The sequence below is a fragment of the Alligator sinensis genome, unplaced genomic scaffold, assembly GCF_000455745.1.
Source record: "Alligator sinensis unplaced genomic scaffold, ASM45574v1 scaffold665_1, whole genome shotgun sequence".
NCBI lineage: Eukaryota > Metazoa > Chordata > Crocodylia > Alligatoridae > Alligator > Alligator sinensis.
The window spans coordinates 147,738-163,862 of NW_005842034.1; positions in this window are offsets into that span (position 1 = coordinate 147,738).

Here is a 16,125-nt window from a genome sequence, read left to right on the forward strand (position 1 = left end):
ATCTCTAGTTTCATACTAGAGCTCTGAGCAATCATACAGATCTTTTACGTACAGTACAATTCTTCCTCCTCTTGTCTCCTGCCTGTCCTTCCTGAACAGTTTGTACCCATCCATGAGAGTGTTCCAGTCATGCAAGCTATCCCACCAAGTCTTTGTTATAGTTCATAGTTTCTTGACTGTGTGAGCACTTCCAATTCTTCCTGCTTTTCCCAGGCTCCATGTGTTCATGTATAGACACCTGAGGTAACTAGCTGTAACAGGGGGCCACTTTCCCTGTGGGCTGCCCACCTGTTCCTGTGCCAACCGCCTGCATTCTCACCCACCACGCCTTGTTGTTAATTAGATGTTAATAAGTGGGAGGCTGCCCATTTCATGCCCCAGTGCCAGGGGGCACTTTCTGCGGCTCCATTCCTCCCCTACACCGCAGCCCAAGCCTTGCAGATGGCATCATGATGTTCCTTTAATCACTGGCCCCTCACTGGGCCCCAGAATCCTCCTGTTGAACCCCACCTAGATTCCTCGCCTCAGGCGGCCTCTTCCGCTGTCAAACCGGGCAGCATAGCTCCCTGAGCTCATTCCCCTTCAGGTGCGGTCCCCCCACCGAGACCTTCAGCTCATCTAGCCCTGGCCCACTTCCAGGCCAGTGGGGACCCCAGGTCCTCAGCTCTTGGGCATCCCTCACGGTGGGTCCCTGGCCCTTTGACCCTTCTGGTCTTGGCCCCAGCATGGACCAGTGAGGGGAAACTGAGACAGGCCTGAGTCTTTTCTCATTCTTTCCTGGCTTTTCTCATTCTTTCCTGACTCTTTTCTCATTCTCCTAGGGTCCACCCTCTGGGCCCTCCAAACAAAGGGGTAACCCACCCAGTCATGGGGGCTAGGGGTTAAGGTGCCCTGACCCGCCTTTCACCAGGGTGGTAATTTGCCTGGTATTTCCTGGGGGCTCCCACGCCACTGGGAGCCCCACCAGGCCACCCACTCCCAGCAGGGTGCAGCTTTAGGTCATACCCAGAACCAAGGAGCCTCCTGACCATCTCCTACAGCTCCTCCCTTACTTCTAGATGATTACAGCAGCCCTCCAGCCAGGCAATGTTGTTGCCTCCTCTCTAGCAGCCGAACTACCCTGTTTATATGGGCAGCCTCAGTTAAAAAGTGGCTGCCCTAATCAGGCACCTGGCGGCTGCTGCCTTCTGGCCCTTAAAGTGGCAGGCACCAACAGTGCCCTGCCACACTAGCCAATTGCCCTACTTTCTCAGGAAGAATGAGGCCTCCCTTGCTGCTTCCTCCAGGTCTCCTGCTGCCCCATTTACCTCAGGACCTTGGTCTCCACCCCCCTGCCAACTTAGTTTAAAGCCCTTCTCACTAATGCAGCCATATAAATATATTTTTATTTTGGTCTTCATAAACTGATCTTGGCCATGTACAGACATTCAGTTTCTACAGGTGTCAAGTATATGGGGTCTTGCGGGCCCCGCTTTGAAAGAGGGCAGCCAGGTCCCAAACCTGAGGAAAATAACATACGATTTCCATATTATTTTATGTTGTACAAGAAGGGTTCAGTTATGTTGAGTGTGCTGGATGTAAGATGACATGCTTAGGAATAATGACTGAGGCCTGGAGCTATTACCAGGGATTTGGGTTTTCTGCTTGCTGTGGAAAAACGAGGATTTTCTTTAAAGGAGAAAAATATGGGAAACCATGGGTTTCGTCTTGCAGGCTGACAGAGATCCAGCCTGCAAGGGGCTGCTTGAGGCTGGTAGGAGTGGGGAGGGTGATAGGAGATAGGGGGCGCCACGTGCATGTGCACATGCATATGCATGTGGCAATCAAGCAGTGGTGGAGAGAAACTCTGGATGCTCCCTCCAGGTAAGTCTATGTGGGTGAGAGGGGGCACGGATGATGCGTTGGGTGGGTCATTTGGTGGCACAGTAGGGGGCGATACTATGCAGCCACCCATATCACTGTGCCAGATCCAAAAACCTCACTTTGGGAGTCTCCCATGGGGTGCCTACCATCAGCTGTCCCACTTCCTGGAGAATACCTGCAAGCCTGGGGTAATGCTGCCACCACCCAGGCACTGGTCTCTGTTAGGGCTCTGTGCAGCCTGGGCCACACAAACCCTGCAAGCCTTGGGGGTGCTTTGCCTACTGGTAATATTTCAGGTGCTTCTTTCATCCTGAAGCATCCCAAGATAACTTCAGGTATGACTGTGGGAACATAAACAGACAAGCTCTGCTTGCTGGGCTGGGAGCAAAAAGGTTTGCCTCTCCTCTCCACAGTGAAACAGTCAGGCACACTGTAACCTGATACCTTTATTGATCGGGGGAGAGGGGTTGAAAAAGGAAGTCAGAATACACTTTGAGCACAAAATAATCAGAGTCTTGGACATAATAGTCCTTTCAGAACGTGTCTTCCTAGACATATATCCTAACTCCTGGCAAATTTCCACATTTTTACTTACAGGAATTAATCCAGGTGGCAACTTGGAGGCACTTTGCTTGTGGCTTTTCAAAATGCCTGCTGGAGGAAGAGCATGAACTCCCCTCTCCCCTTAGGAATTTATCTGGCCCAGTCACTTGGTAGACCAGCCTGATCCAAATAGAAAGCAAGTGAGAGAGAGAGAGGGTTACCTCTGGAATGACCCAAGGGAGGGCAGAGAGAGAGGGGATTTCCTCACAGGGCACAAGTGACATGTTGAGGGTGTGGGGGAGTACAGACAATGTGGCAGAGAGGTGTGGAGCAGGGGCAAGGCAATGTGGTGGTGGGGAGTACATGCCCCCTGATATTTCTGTGTCCACAGCAGGGCCTGGGGTGCAGGGCTGCAGCTGAGCTGGAACAGCTCTGGACAGGAGCCACCTCCATGGCCCAGCAGGCAGGATCTGGCATAGGAGGGAGCGCTGTGTTATTATGGCAACCAAGGTGAGGCATGGCAGCAGCAGTAGCTCAGAGTCATGCCCCTGCTGCTGCCAGGAGGGCAGGGGATGCCTCACCTTGGTGGCCATGGCAGTGTGCCACTCCCTCCTGAACTGGGTCCTGCCTGCTGGGCTGCAGAGGCGGCTCCTACCCTAAGCTAGTCTGGCCCAGCTGCAGCCCCACACTCCACTGTGGGTGCAGAATTCTCAGGGGGCATGTGCTCCCCCACCCCCCACCACATTGCCTGTGCCCCCTCCTACCCCCAACACATTGCCTATGTCTACCCCCCACTTCCCCACTCACCCACCCTGCTCCCCACACACTGGAGGGCTTGGGGCAGGGAGGTACATGTCCATCGTCTTAGCCCCGCCTCCCACCAAAAATTAAAGTGGTGCCTATGTCAGTTTCTCTTAGGAGACTTGAGTGTATAGATGTTCAGGATTTTCTCCCTGAGCAAAAATGGCTGCTTCAGGAGAAAAATAAATTGGAAACATCCAGGGTTAAATCATTCCCTGGAGTTTCTCCTGGGAGAACAAATGTCTGTACACATTCTTGTCTGAGAGAAACCACAGCACAGTCTTCCAGCATCCCAGAGTGCTTTGCTTTTAACCCACCCTGCCCCAAGACAGACAGTGTGTTGCTCATTGGATTCTGCTGCTCCAGGTGAGCAGGGAGCAGAACATACCCCCTTCACAAGTCAACATTGCCTAACCCAGACTTCTCGGAGTGACCCTGTCTCCCTACAGCATAATCAGGTCTGCCCTGTGTACTAGGGTGGTCATCATAGAGGACAGTCTGGTTGTCTCCTGTCCCCTGTCTTCTAATTGATTCTATTGTCCTCTGTTCAAGAGAAAAATAGAGGCCATAAAGGCATTGGGTTTCATATCAATGGAAGACAGAGTAGCAGAAAACTGGAATGTCCCCAGTGATGGCCACCCTACTGTGTACTGGTGCTATTCTATCTGCAGGCAAACTGAGGGAGCCTGCAGAGCATGCTGAGGTCTGTGCACAGGGGCTCTCTGCTCTTCAGGGGTTCAGCATTTGACTGTCTGTTCAGGAATCTCTGGGTTAGCTTTTCTACCAGGAAAACAAACCTGGGAGAATTCTCTCAGATTATTTGAATGTGTGTACACAGCCCTTGTCTGCCTTTCAATAGCTTCTTGTTAAAGACCATCCTTGATCTTTATCCCTTTTACCCTGTTCTTTATTTATCTGTTTCTCATTCTCTAGAACAGAGAACTGTGTTCCCAAGAGATTTTTTTGTTGCAAATTACTCAGACTGTCTTAGAAAATCCTGTTCTTTCCTGTACCATATATCTTTTTATTTAATTTATAATTGTGAAGCAATTGGATCTCAAGCTATTGTTCTCCATTTGAAATAACAGAAATTTAATAGTGGCAACTGGTAGAAAGTAAAACCTGATTACAGGGTAGGGAAGAAATACCTCTGTAACACCACACTTCAGGGAATAGTGACCTGGTTTAGCTTCAGCAAAGGGAAGTTAATAGGGCAGCTTGATTCAGGCAGCAAGTTGCATCAAGTTCTGACATTCCTTTAAAATTGGAAGAGCAAAGGTTGCAGACAAAGCAACCTAAACAATGAGGAATAAAATCAACCAAAAATGCAGAGGAAACAGGAGGAAGAGAAAAGTACATTTTCACATTTTGTTTCAAGTAGATTGCAAAATCTCATTTTGTGGGTTTGTAGCTGTCTGAGTGATTCTAGAAATTCAATAGTTTTAATTACTTGAAACATGGTTCAAGTAAGATATTAACAGCAAATACGAGTAAAGTTTTTCATCTAGGTTCTTTGCTTGTTAGTGTCCAGCTATGAGGCCTGCAACTATTATTCCCACAGGTTATTCAATTGAAGTTATTCATTTAAGTAAGAGTAAAAAAATCTGTCCATTAAATTGCTCATCTCTAAATAAACTAACAAATAAGGGAAGAAAGAACATAAGGATGTTCCTATTCTACATGAGAAATTAAAGTAAAAGCCAAGCACTTTATCCATGATATAGCTATTAGTTATTTGCAATCAAATTAGTCAGTACAACTCCATATAATTCTATTTCTTGCACTGTGTTGGTAAAGCATTGTTTAAATGTAGTGCACTACAAAATTATTGTTGAAAAAGCAACATACATTAATAACTTAATGCAATAAATTACAACAATTGCAACAAAAATCTACATATAGGCTAGGGACAGAACACATAAACCAGCTTAAGTGATCAGAAAAAGGTCTAAACCTGTAACAGAACAGATGTTCAGTGAACTTAAACCACTTTCAAAATGGCTGAAACTGGTTTAAGATAAACCTGGTTGAATGTAGTATCAAATGTAATGAATCTAGGTCAAACTGGTTTATGGAATTTCAGTCCCAAATACCTTCCCAGTTCAAGTTAAGTCATAGTGCCCCAGCATCCAGGGTGCTTTGCATCCCTGGGCTGTGCAGTCTGTTCCAGCAGAGCAGGGTCTGCCGCACCCCTCTGCTCCCTAGCCAGAGCACTAGCACTCCTCTGGCTGGCTGAGAGGGTGAAGGGGAAAGCCACTCCCCTCTGGCTCAGCACCACACGAGAAGCAGGGAGGGGGAAGGGTGGCTTGGCTTCACCCCCAGGAGCCCAGAGCCAGGAGCAGGGCTGGAGTGCCTCAGCCACACCCCACTCCTCATTTTTCAGCCCTGCTGAGGTGGGTGGCAGGAAAAGCCCACAACAGGGCTTGGCACTACCCCCTGGAGCCAGGACCCAGAAGTGGGGCTGTTGTGCCCAGTCATGCTCCCCTCCTCAGTCTCTGGCTCAGTTGAGGAAGGTACAGAGAAGCCCACACCAAGGCTTGACTCTGCCCCCTGGAACTGGGAGCCAGGGGCTGGAGTCCCCCAGCCACACCGTCCCCACCCCCCAGTCTCTGGCCTGGCTCAGGAGTGGGGGAAGGGGGAGGGGGTAAAGCCTGCACCAGGGCTTGGCTCCTCCTCCCAGAGTCAGGAGCCAGGAGCAGGGCTGGAGTCCCCCAGCTATGCCCCCATCCTCAGTCTCTGGCCTGGCTGTGGGGAGAAGCCTGCACTGGAGCTTGGCTCCACTACCCAGAACTGGGATCCAGGAGCAAGGCTGGAATCCCCAAGCCACCCCTGCCCCCAATCTCCAAGTCCCAGTGCAAGCTTCCCCCTGCTCCCCCACCTGGGCCAAAGACTGAGGACGGGGATGTACAAGGAGCCAAGCCCTGGTGTGGGCTCTGCCCCCTGCCCCTCAGACAGGGCGGGGACTGAGGGGGAACATAGCTGGGGGACTCCAGCCCCTGGCTCCCAGGTGTGGGGGGCAGAGCCAGACCTCAGTGAGGGGTTCCCTGCACCTCCCCCAGCCAGTCCAGAGACTGAGAAGGGAGCCACAACTGCAGAACTCCAGTCCTGCTCCCAGGCCCACGCAGACAGAGGAAGGCCCCCAGTTCAGACTTCCACACCCCTGCTGCCCCCGTGCCAGGCTGCTCCCAGCTGGGGATCCAGTGCTGGGCAGGGGAGGGAGGTCCCCCACCCCTTCCTTAGCTGGCCTAGAAGCTGAGGTGGGAGTGTGACTGGGGGAATTGCTTGGGTCTCTGCAGTGGCCAGTAGGCTAGGAGGCATGCTCTGGTACCCCTGGCTACTGGTATAGGCCACTGCAGGGGTCTGGCTGCCTTTCCTGTTTTAAAAGTGAACATCAATTCACTTGCTGATCAGTTCATCTATGTAGTTCAGAGCAAACTGCAAAGACTGAATTGAGTCAGCCTTGGGTTTTTTGACTCGGTACTTGTCCCAAAGGACAAACTGCACATTTAAAAATCAAATGTTAATTGATCAACTTATCAACATAACTCTGCAAGTGCATTTTTGCTGTTTCACTAAAAGAACAATATTTACTTTCCTGGCTTCACATATTTCCAGAACTAGTATTTCATTTGATGTTGAGAAAGGGAGCATGTATTTAAAAAAATCAAACTGAAAATAATCTCAGTGCTTGATAGTGTTATGGCAATAGTCTAGAGATGGGGTGAACAAAATGGCAGATCCAGTCGGCAGCTGGACTCCATTTCCCAGCAGCCCCTGCCTGCATGGCAGGGGCTGGTCTCCATGGAGACCCTAGCCACTGCCCTGTGATAACACAAGGCTGGGGTTGCCAGGAAAACCAGCCTGAGCTGTGCTGGCAGGGCGCATGGCAGGGCAAAATGGGGGGCTGCTCCAGAGCTGCTGGGATCATGTAGTAGGGGCAGCTTGGTTGGGGGCCAGGGCAGAGCTGCAATCTGCCTCCTGCATGCTCTGGGCAGGGATGTGCAGGCAGTGGATTGCAGCTGTGCCCCAGCTTGAGACCATGATGTCACCACTGCAAGGAGCCAGGGCAGAGTTACAATTCACTGCCCGTGCACTCCTGCCCAGAGTATGCAGGTGGCAGATCGCAGTTCTGCCCTGGACCCGAACCAAGCTTCCCCCCTCAAAGATCCCAGTGGCTCCAGAGCAGCTCCCTGCCCTGCCCTGCCATGCGCCCTGCCAGCATGGCTGGGGCCAGTCTCCCTGGCAACCCCAGCCTTATGCTATCACAGCGCAGTATCTGAGGTCTCCATGGAGACCAGCCCCAGCCATGAGGGCAGGGGCTGCTGAGAAATGGAGTCCACTGCCAGCTGGATCTAGCCCACATACTGGACTTTGCCCGCCCCTGGTCTAGAGTCTAAGTTTGGCCCTGCATTATGTGTTAGAATGCCAGTCTTACAAATTGTGGAGGGATGAGAAAATATAACCTCTGAAAGCTCCAGTTTCTTTAGCATTCTTCCCTCATCAGGTGGTTCATGCTACTCATATTAACCCAGTCCCATGCAGTTTGTATCTGTACCTTTTTCATTATGTCTCTTCCTTTTTTAAATAAATGAATATATGCTTCTTTCCCTTCTCTCCTGCAAGGCCTGTCCACAAGCAAATGGCAGCATCTGCTAATTCTTTACGTGTCACTAATGTTCACTTAGGCTAGGGACAGACATTCATAAAGCCTGAGCATGAATTGATTGAATTTTTGCAGGTTAGTCTAACCTGGCTAGGCCAAACCAGTTTTTAACCGTACAGACTTCCCAGAAATGCAGGCACAAACCTGCAATGGCTCAGGCTAGAAGCTGGTGGGGCATTAGAGCAGCCCTCCCTACCCTTCTATAATGCTGAGCTCAGGGGGGTGTGGCCAGGCTCTGGCAGAACCCTCTGATTAGGGAGGGGTCCCCCCCCACCTACCTTGATAACAGAGCATTTATCAGCATTGTTATCAGCATTTAACACTCCGTCAGAAAACAAAGCCCCTCTCATTAGTTCAAGCTCTTCTTAAACAACTTTTTCCAAGGAAGTGAACATTCCAAGGAGGGACATTGCCAGCAATCTGTTGATTAGCTCCAAAAAGGACACAGTCCCGTCTGCCTTTGTCTGGTCTGCCACAGCACAGACATGTGGTATGCTAGTTAATGCTGAGAGGTGTCTGTGTAAGCCAGAGGGGAGGGAGGAATCCCTGTTTAGCAGGGAGTGGTGAGGGGAGGGGGGGAGTAGGGGGAAGCCAGACAGATGCCTGCAGTCTCTAAGGAGCTCCAGCCAGGAAGCAGAGGGGAGGGGCCAGCTCTGCTGTGGAGCAGAAAGCGCCAACCAGCCCAGAGAGCATGCCAGGATGCTGGGGGAGTCTGATTTAATTTAAACTAGGAAGAGGTCTGGGACAGACATTGCATAAACCAGTTTGACCTGTATCAGTTAAGTCTGATACTATATATTCAGCCAGGTTTATCTCAAATTGGTTTCAGCCATTTTCAAACTGGTTTATGTGCACTGAACAGCTGTTCTGCTATAGGTTTAAACCAGTTTCTCATCACTTAAACTGGCTTTGTGTAATGTCTGTTCCTAGCCTTAGTTATTTCTAACGTGTTTATTTATGCAGTACTAGAGTTAGGGAATGTCTGACCAGTCTTTTGTTTTTGGTTAAAGCCATCCTACATCATGAGTAGAATCCTGCCCATCTTTTCCTCTGATAAAAGGTTCCTGGCCACTAGTTCAAACAAGGATTCAGTGGCTTCCATGCTCTTTAATATCTCATATAGAACCACCAGAGAACCTATCCAGTCAGTGGCCTGTATAGCAGCTACTCCATCATGAATTCTTTTTCTCTTTGGGATGTATACGGAGAGCATAGGCGAGTTATAATGGCCTGGAATGGGCCCACTTGAAAAGAGTGAGTTCTACCCTCAATGATGTTGGAAGCTTTAAAATAAAAGAGTCTTTTATTATCTGGAGGCAACAGCCTTTGGCTAGTATTCTATAGTTCCATAGTCTTTGTAATTGTATGAAGTAAATGACAATACAGTGCCCTATCCACTAAACCTCATAAAAGGTAACAAGAGGTCTAGGTTCTCTCTGTTCCTGATTCTGTCAATGTGTAACTTCCCATAAGTCAATTTGTCCCCTTGTACCTTGGCTTCTCTACTGGGAAAGTGGAGAAAATGATATGCATTCTGCAAAATGATTTAAGATCTATAGATAAAAAGTGTCAAATACTATATTATTATAGTTAACATTACTGACCTTGGAATTGTTAACAGTAAAAATCTGTGGTAAACCTCTACTGGCTTTTAAATACTTTTTCTTAAAAGTTTATGTTATCATTTCCAAAAATAATTTTATTGTCAGTCTAATAATTGTAAAGTGCATTTAACAATGAATATGTTCACTGGTTCCCTTTCCTTGAGGATTGGTTAGGAATGCTTGGTTAAAAATTAACTAATTAACTGGCATTCTTTATCATAGCAATAGAATAATAGTTTGGGCATTTGGAATGTAGGGCAGCTTGGAGCTTGATTTATTTAAATGCATATTCACTTATATTCATTCACTCTATCTACTTATTCTTTCACTTTCTCATCCAACTTGCCCTCTTATACATTCTGTTAATCATCTGCTTATTGCTTTACCTACTTGTCCAGACAATCCTCAGATGCATTTATTCCCCCTTTCATCAATGTACTATATACCTACCACCTGTTCACTCACTCACTCACTTTTGAAGTATCTATCCTCAGCTCCTGATCTAACTTCCGGGCCAGCGGGCCAGCGTAAATCCTACTCTGATTCTCCACTGCTGTCATGAACTTCTGCTTCTGCAGCCTATTTCTTGTTGGATTTATCAGATAGCTTTGTTTTAGTGAGTATACTCAAAACCCTAGAGGTTACTGTCATTTTATTTTTCATTGTTTAGTCACTTTTCTTTCTGGTATGAAATATAGATTACCAAATGTCCTTCTGATATGCTGGAGAGTGCATACTTGTTGGAACATGATATCAGAGCAGAAGAAATGTTACGACTGAGCCAGGCTTTATATATTACTTCCTTGGAGTACACATGAATGCGCATTCAGAAGATTATGCTCTACTTAAACTGGAGTTTTTAAAATCACGTTTCATGCATTTTTTTGGCATGAAAGAAATATCACACTATAACAACTGCTGTTAGCTGTTACAGGACCTCACTGATGCAGCACATCTTATTTAAAAGAAGGTGATGGCATTCTTTAGCAAAAAGAATGCAGTTAACATTATTTTGGTAATCCATAGCTTTTAGCCTTACATCTTTATTTCATATTCAGTCATGATCATTTGTTGTAAGTCTGATGAGATGTTTCATAGCTTGTATGAAAATAGTTTCTCATTTGTGTTAAGTTTAGAAGGCAGAAGGTCCACGTAATAAATGGTATTGTTGGGCCCTCGTTGCCATCAACAGGACTTAATGATCCACAGAAGTTAAGGTTGACGCATGTTGGAAGGATGGTGTAACAAAGGTTGTCCTTCTGGCTATGCTCTACCTGTTCAGTAGGGCTGTGCAAAGCTTTGGTCGCTGATTCGATTCGGCAGAGATTCGGCCTGATTTGGTGGACAAATCTCTGAATCCGAATCAAAGCAGGAGACCCTTTAATCTCTTCAAATCAAATTGGAACCCTCTGAATCGATTTGGAGAGATTCGGAAAGATTTGGCGATTCAGATATAAACACAGCTTTAAATGTTTTTTCTACATACCTCTAGGTACCAGGCAGCTCGTGAACGCTGTGATGCTGGGGCAGATGGAGCGTCCCATAAGAGTGCAGGGGGCTCCCCAGCGTGCTCAGCAGCAGACCTGGAAGTGGACCAGAAGCACTTCTGGTCCACTTCCGGGTCTGCCAGGGAGTGAGCTGGGGGGGGCCCCCTGTCCGCCCCCGGCTCGGCGACTGGTGCCTCCCGGGTCTGGGGGGAGGCACCTGGGGTCCTCCCACAGCTGATCGCTGAGCCGGGAAGGGCATGGGGGGGGGCCCCAGCGCGCTCCCCGGTGGATCTGGAAGTGGACTAGAAGTGCTTCTGGTCTACTTCCAGGTCTGCTGCTGAGCGTGCTGGGGAGCCCCCTGCGCTCCTGTGGGACACTCCATTCGCCCCAGCATTGCAGCATTCACAAGCTGTGCCTGGTACCTCAAGGTATGTAGAAAAAACATTTGAAGCTGGGACTATGGCCAAATCGCTGATTCTCTGAATCAGCATCGAATCTTCAGATTCGGATTTGGCCGAGTCGAATCAGGGACAGTGATCTGAATCAACAAATTGAATCACTACCCCTGATTCAGGCCAAATCCAAATCGAATAAGGCCCATTTCGCACGCCCCTACCATTCAGTAGGTAAATAAAGGGACCATAGCTTCTCAGGCTATTATCATCTTTTGCAAACATTTCATTGGGTTTAGCATGATGCAGCTCTTTGAAAATGTTATTTGTTGTTTGTTTTTGGAAGCCTGACAGGCATTTAGTGACACAGGAATTGTTTCATTTTATTTTATGTTCCTTAAGCACAGTTTTCATCTCTGGCCATTAGGCATTTCCCTTGTATTATCAGAACCATACCCTGCAGGCAATGACACCTTTTATATATAAAAATAAACCCTCCATTAGACAAAGGATCCCAAATCAACTAGGATTCAGATACCAGCCCCTTTTCTTGGTCTGCAAGTGATGCCCAAACTTAAATCTAAAGAAACTTGAGTTGAGAGTAGGGAATGAAAACCATATTGGAACAGTTGTTCTCCTAATCTCCATTAAATTTTATCTAGATATGTGTAACTGCAGTGATGAAATTGTGGGACTAAATGTAACCTCTCTCCTGGTTTTCATATGCTGCTGTGGGCATTTTGGATTGATTTACAGCCTATAAGCACACAGGGAGGCTGCCATAAGCCAGAGAAGCCCCATGGTTGTACCAGTTTATATGTAGGATTGTCTCCATTCCTGTAGCAACCCAGAATCTGTTTGATTAAAACATGGAAAGTCACAGCAAGTTACTTATATTTGCTCTTCATCCCCTGTATGCTCTTCTTTGCTGTCTTATTCAGTGGGTGCAGCAGAGTAGCTCATAGTTTAAGGACTTGTCTATACTAGAAAGGGTTTGATAGTAGCAGCTCCTCTTATTGGAGATGCAGCTTATAAATTCTCCAAAGAAAATAAGTTACTGCCTATTTTTATTTTTTGTTGGTATAGTGATATAGAGTTTTTGCCTGCAGAGGTATATTAGTTTGAGATGTGATCTCTGACCAGCATAGCTAAGTCATCAGAATCAGGTCTTATGAGAGCCCCCATCCTTTCTTCTAAGCTTCACCTGTTTTTTGTGCCTTTGGGTAACCATCATTTAGAAAAAACTCTAACTGTATATTTGTCATTGGCCCCTTCTAGTTCCCTGAATTATAACTTTTTTATAGTCCATAACCCCTTTAATGTTAGCAGTGTGAGAGCATCCTTTAAAAAGGCAGGGTAGGTTAAATAAGCATTTCAGAAATATAATGTTTGATCAGGGGCCATGTGAGGGGAATGGGATTGCTCTGTATAATAGCTGATGTTCTTTCTGTGTGTTTAACATCCTCTCATCTCTTTGGAACCCTAGCTTTTCACTTACCTTGAGTAATAGCCTAAAATGTCAGGGTGTCTGAGTTTGCTTTCCACGTAATTTTTCTCTGCCTGGAGGTGTTAGTCTGAATCTACATCACTAAAGAGACACAACTCCAGTAATTCTATTTTAATGTAATTTCTCCTCTTTATCTAATCTGAATTATGGAGAGACTAAAGGTGATCTATGAAAATACTCAACATTATTAATTATTTTTTAAATTTGTATGTAGTGCTAGAAATAAGAGTTTTTGGGGGGAATATGGTTCTCAACAAACCAAATACAAATTTCCAGTGAATTAAATATTTTGTTCAAACTTGCTTAGTTGGCTCTTGATGATCAGGCTAAAATAATCAAAGGATACTAAAATTCCATTCCATAGTCATAAAGAAGTCAGTCATCTGTGTTGGCAACACTGGTTCATTTTCCTATGTAATCTAAATAAAGCAACAGTCATCAAAGGCATGCACTAGGCATCGACATCGAAGTAATCAATAACTCATCAGTGACTCAGCTGAAGCACCCTTGGTCATATCTGTATAGTCATCAACCTATTTTTCCCCTTTTTGTTCTCTCCATCTAAGTTGGCATGTGCTTACACTATGCTACAGCAATCCCAATTGTGTTTATTATTTATGAATATTGTGATAAGGCTGAGAGGTCCGAGTCAGTATTTGAGCCCTGTTGTGATTTGCAGAGAGAGGCAGTCCTTGCACAAATCTAACCATCTAGTTTGATACATTGCTGAGTGAGTGGTGATAAACATAAGATATGAAATGGGAACAGGAGAAAGGATAATTACAGTAGCACTAAAAGGTTTTGCACATTTTGTGAAGGTAAAAAATCTTTTTTTCTTCACATAGGAACATTTCCTCAAATGACAAACAGACAAAACATAAATGATTACCTGATTTTATTGTGTACTGCTACAAATATTTTCATTTCCTGTGCCCAGATTCAATTATGATTTTATTGTTTGCTCCTGGAATCTAGAGGGAAACTGGGATTGACTGCCTCTTATGTAAGAGAAAAGAAAGCACAAAAGTAGAAAAGAAAAAAAGCAGATGATTGAAAATAGCTAAAAAGGCAGCATAAGCCATTCTATTTAAATACTGCTCTGACAGAGTAGTATCAGGGAGATGTCACTGCATGGCTCGCTCCCTTTCCTGCCTTTAGCTTAATGTTGGTCAGACCTCTTTAGATCTCCTATTGTGGTGGTTGGTTTGCCAAGGGAGTAGGAATGTGCATTCATTGTGGGGGAAAGCCAGTAGGAACACAGCAGTGAAGAGGTCAGCTATCAAAGGCTATCCCTACCTTAAATGATGTGGAGAGGAGGAAATCACTGTAGTTTAAATGCATAAAACAATTCAAACACATGCTTAACTGCACACAAATGTGCAGGCCCATTGACTTTTAAATGGAATTTACTTTCATGCTGCAAGTTAAGCTGCAGTGCAAGTCTTCTAGGATCAGGAGAGCTGTTTCTTATACCAGGTCTGGCCTCATGGTATCTGAACAGCTGGACAATTCTTGTCTTGGTTCATAGATTCATAGATTGTATGGCTGGGAGGGGCCTCGGAAGATCATCAGGTCCAGCCCACTGCACCAAGGAGGAAAGATAACTGGGGATCAGGTGACTCCAGCAAGGTGACTGTCTAGTCTCCTCTTGAAGATTTCCCAGGTAGGTGACTGCACCACTTCTAGAGGGAGCTTATTCCACAGTCTGGACACACTGGCTGTGAAGAAGTTTTTCCTAATGTTAAGCCTGAATCAATCTTCCAGGAGTTCATGGCCATTACTCTGGTTTTCCCTTCGGGTGTCCTGGTGAACAGTTGCTCACCAAGCCATTGATGTACTCCCCTAGTGTAGCAGTAAGCTGCTACCAAATCCCCTCTCAGCCTTCTTTTCCTCAGGCTGAAGAGTCCCAGATCCCTCAGTCTTTCCTTGTATGGCTTGCTTTTTAAGACTTTGATCATACGGGTGGCTCTTCTTTGGACTCTCTCAAGTTTGTTCATGTCCTTGTTAAAAGTGTGGTGCCCAGAACTGGATGCAGTACTCCAGCTGCAGTGCTGAGTACAGCAGAAGAATCCCCTCTTTGGTTTTGCTGGAGATGCATCAATTGATCCATGCCAGAGTATTATTTGCCCTACTGGCTACAGCATCGCACTGCCAGCTCATATTCATAGTTGATAGCTCCTGCCTTAGTTTTCCTTGACTGCTTCATATGCACAAACATGCTGCCTAGTTCCCATTTCTTCTTCTTGGCTCAGTTAAATAACTTCACCATATGTCCTGTAGGCACACCTGTAGCTAGGGCATTCATCCACATTCAGTAGTGTCGAACTTGAGTCTCACAGCGTGGGTAAGGAAGACTGTATAAAATGGGAAAAACTTGAGTCTCACAGGGCACATCTATGTGAGATGCTGGTTGCACAGTAGCCTAACACTGAGCAGTAACTTGCTTGTCAAAACCCATGCTAACAAGCTACTGCACAGCGTTATTAGGCCACTGCGTAGTAATCGTCACAGAAAAACCATGCACTGGCGCTACTGTGCAGGAACTGTAGTTACGCACGTTTAATTAGCACATCTTTAAAGAAGTACTAAGCTAAATGCACAGTAACTACTGGGGTGTGGGTTGTAGCCATGTTGGTCTAAGGACACAGGCAGACAAGGTTCTTTGGGTGAATCTGGTACTTTTATCAGACCAGCTTAAATAGTTGGAAAAAGAAGAGCACACACCAACTGCAGATGCTTCCTCAGATTGACGAAGGGTTTTTCAGAAACATGTCTTAGAAAATTTTTTCCAGCTATTTAAGTTGGTCTAATAAAAGATACCAGGTTCACTCAAAGAACCTTGTCTGCCAGTAACTACTGCACATTAATGGATGTGGAGATGTGCTCACTGCATGGGTTAGAGGGGATTTACAATGTGACTAAGTCTCACAGTGTGGGTAAGAAGGGATGTGTAACACAGGACAAACCTGGGTCTCCCCACGTGGTTAAGAAGGGATGTATAAAATGGGAGAAACTGAGTCTCATGGCATGGGTAAGGAGGGATGTATAACTTGAGTCTCACAGTGTGGGTAAGAAGGGACACATAAAATAGGACAAGCTAAGTCTCGTGGCATGGGTAAGGAGGGATGCATTAAATAGGACAAACTCGAGTCCCACCATGTGGGCAAGAAGGGACGTATAACATGGGACAAACTTGGGCCTGGGTGTGGGTCAGGAGGGAGGCATCCAGGAGTCTTTTTGGCCTGTCTACCACTGAAGGCTGGGG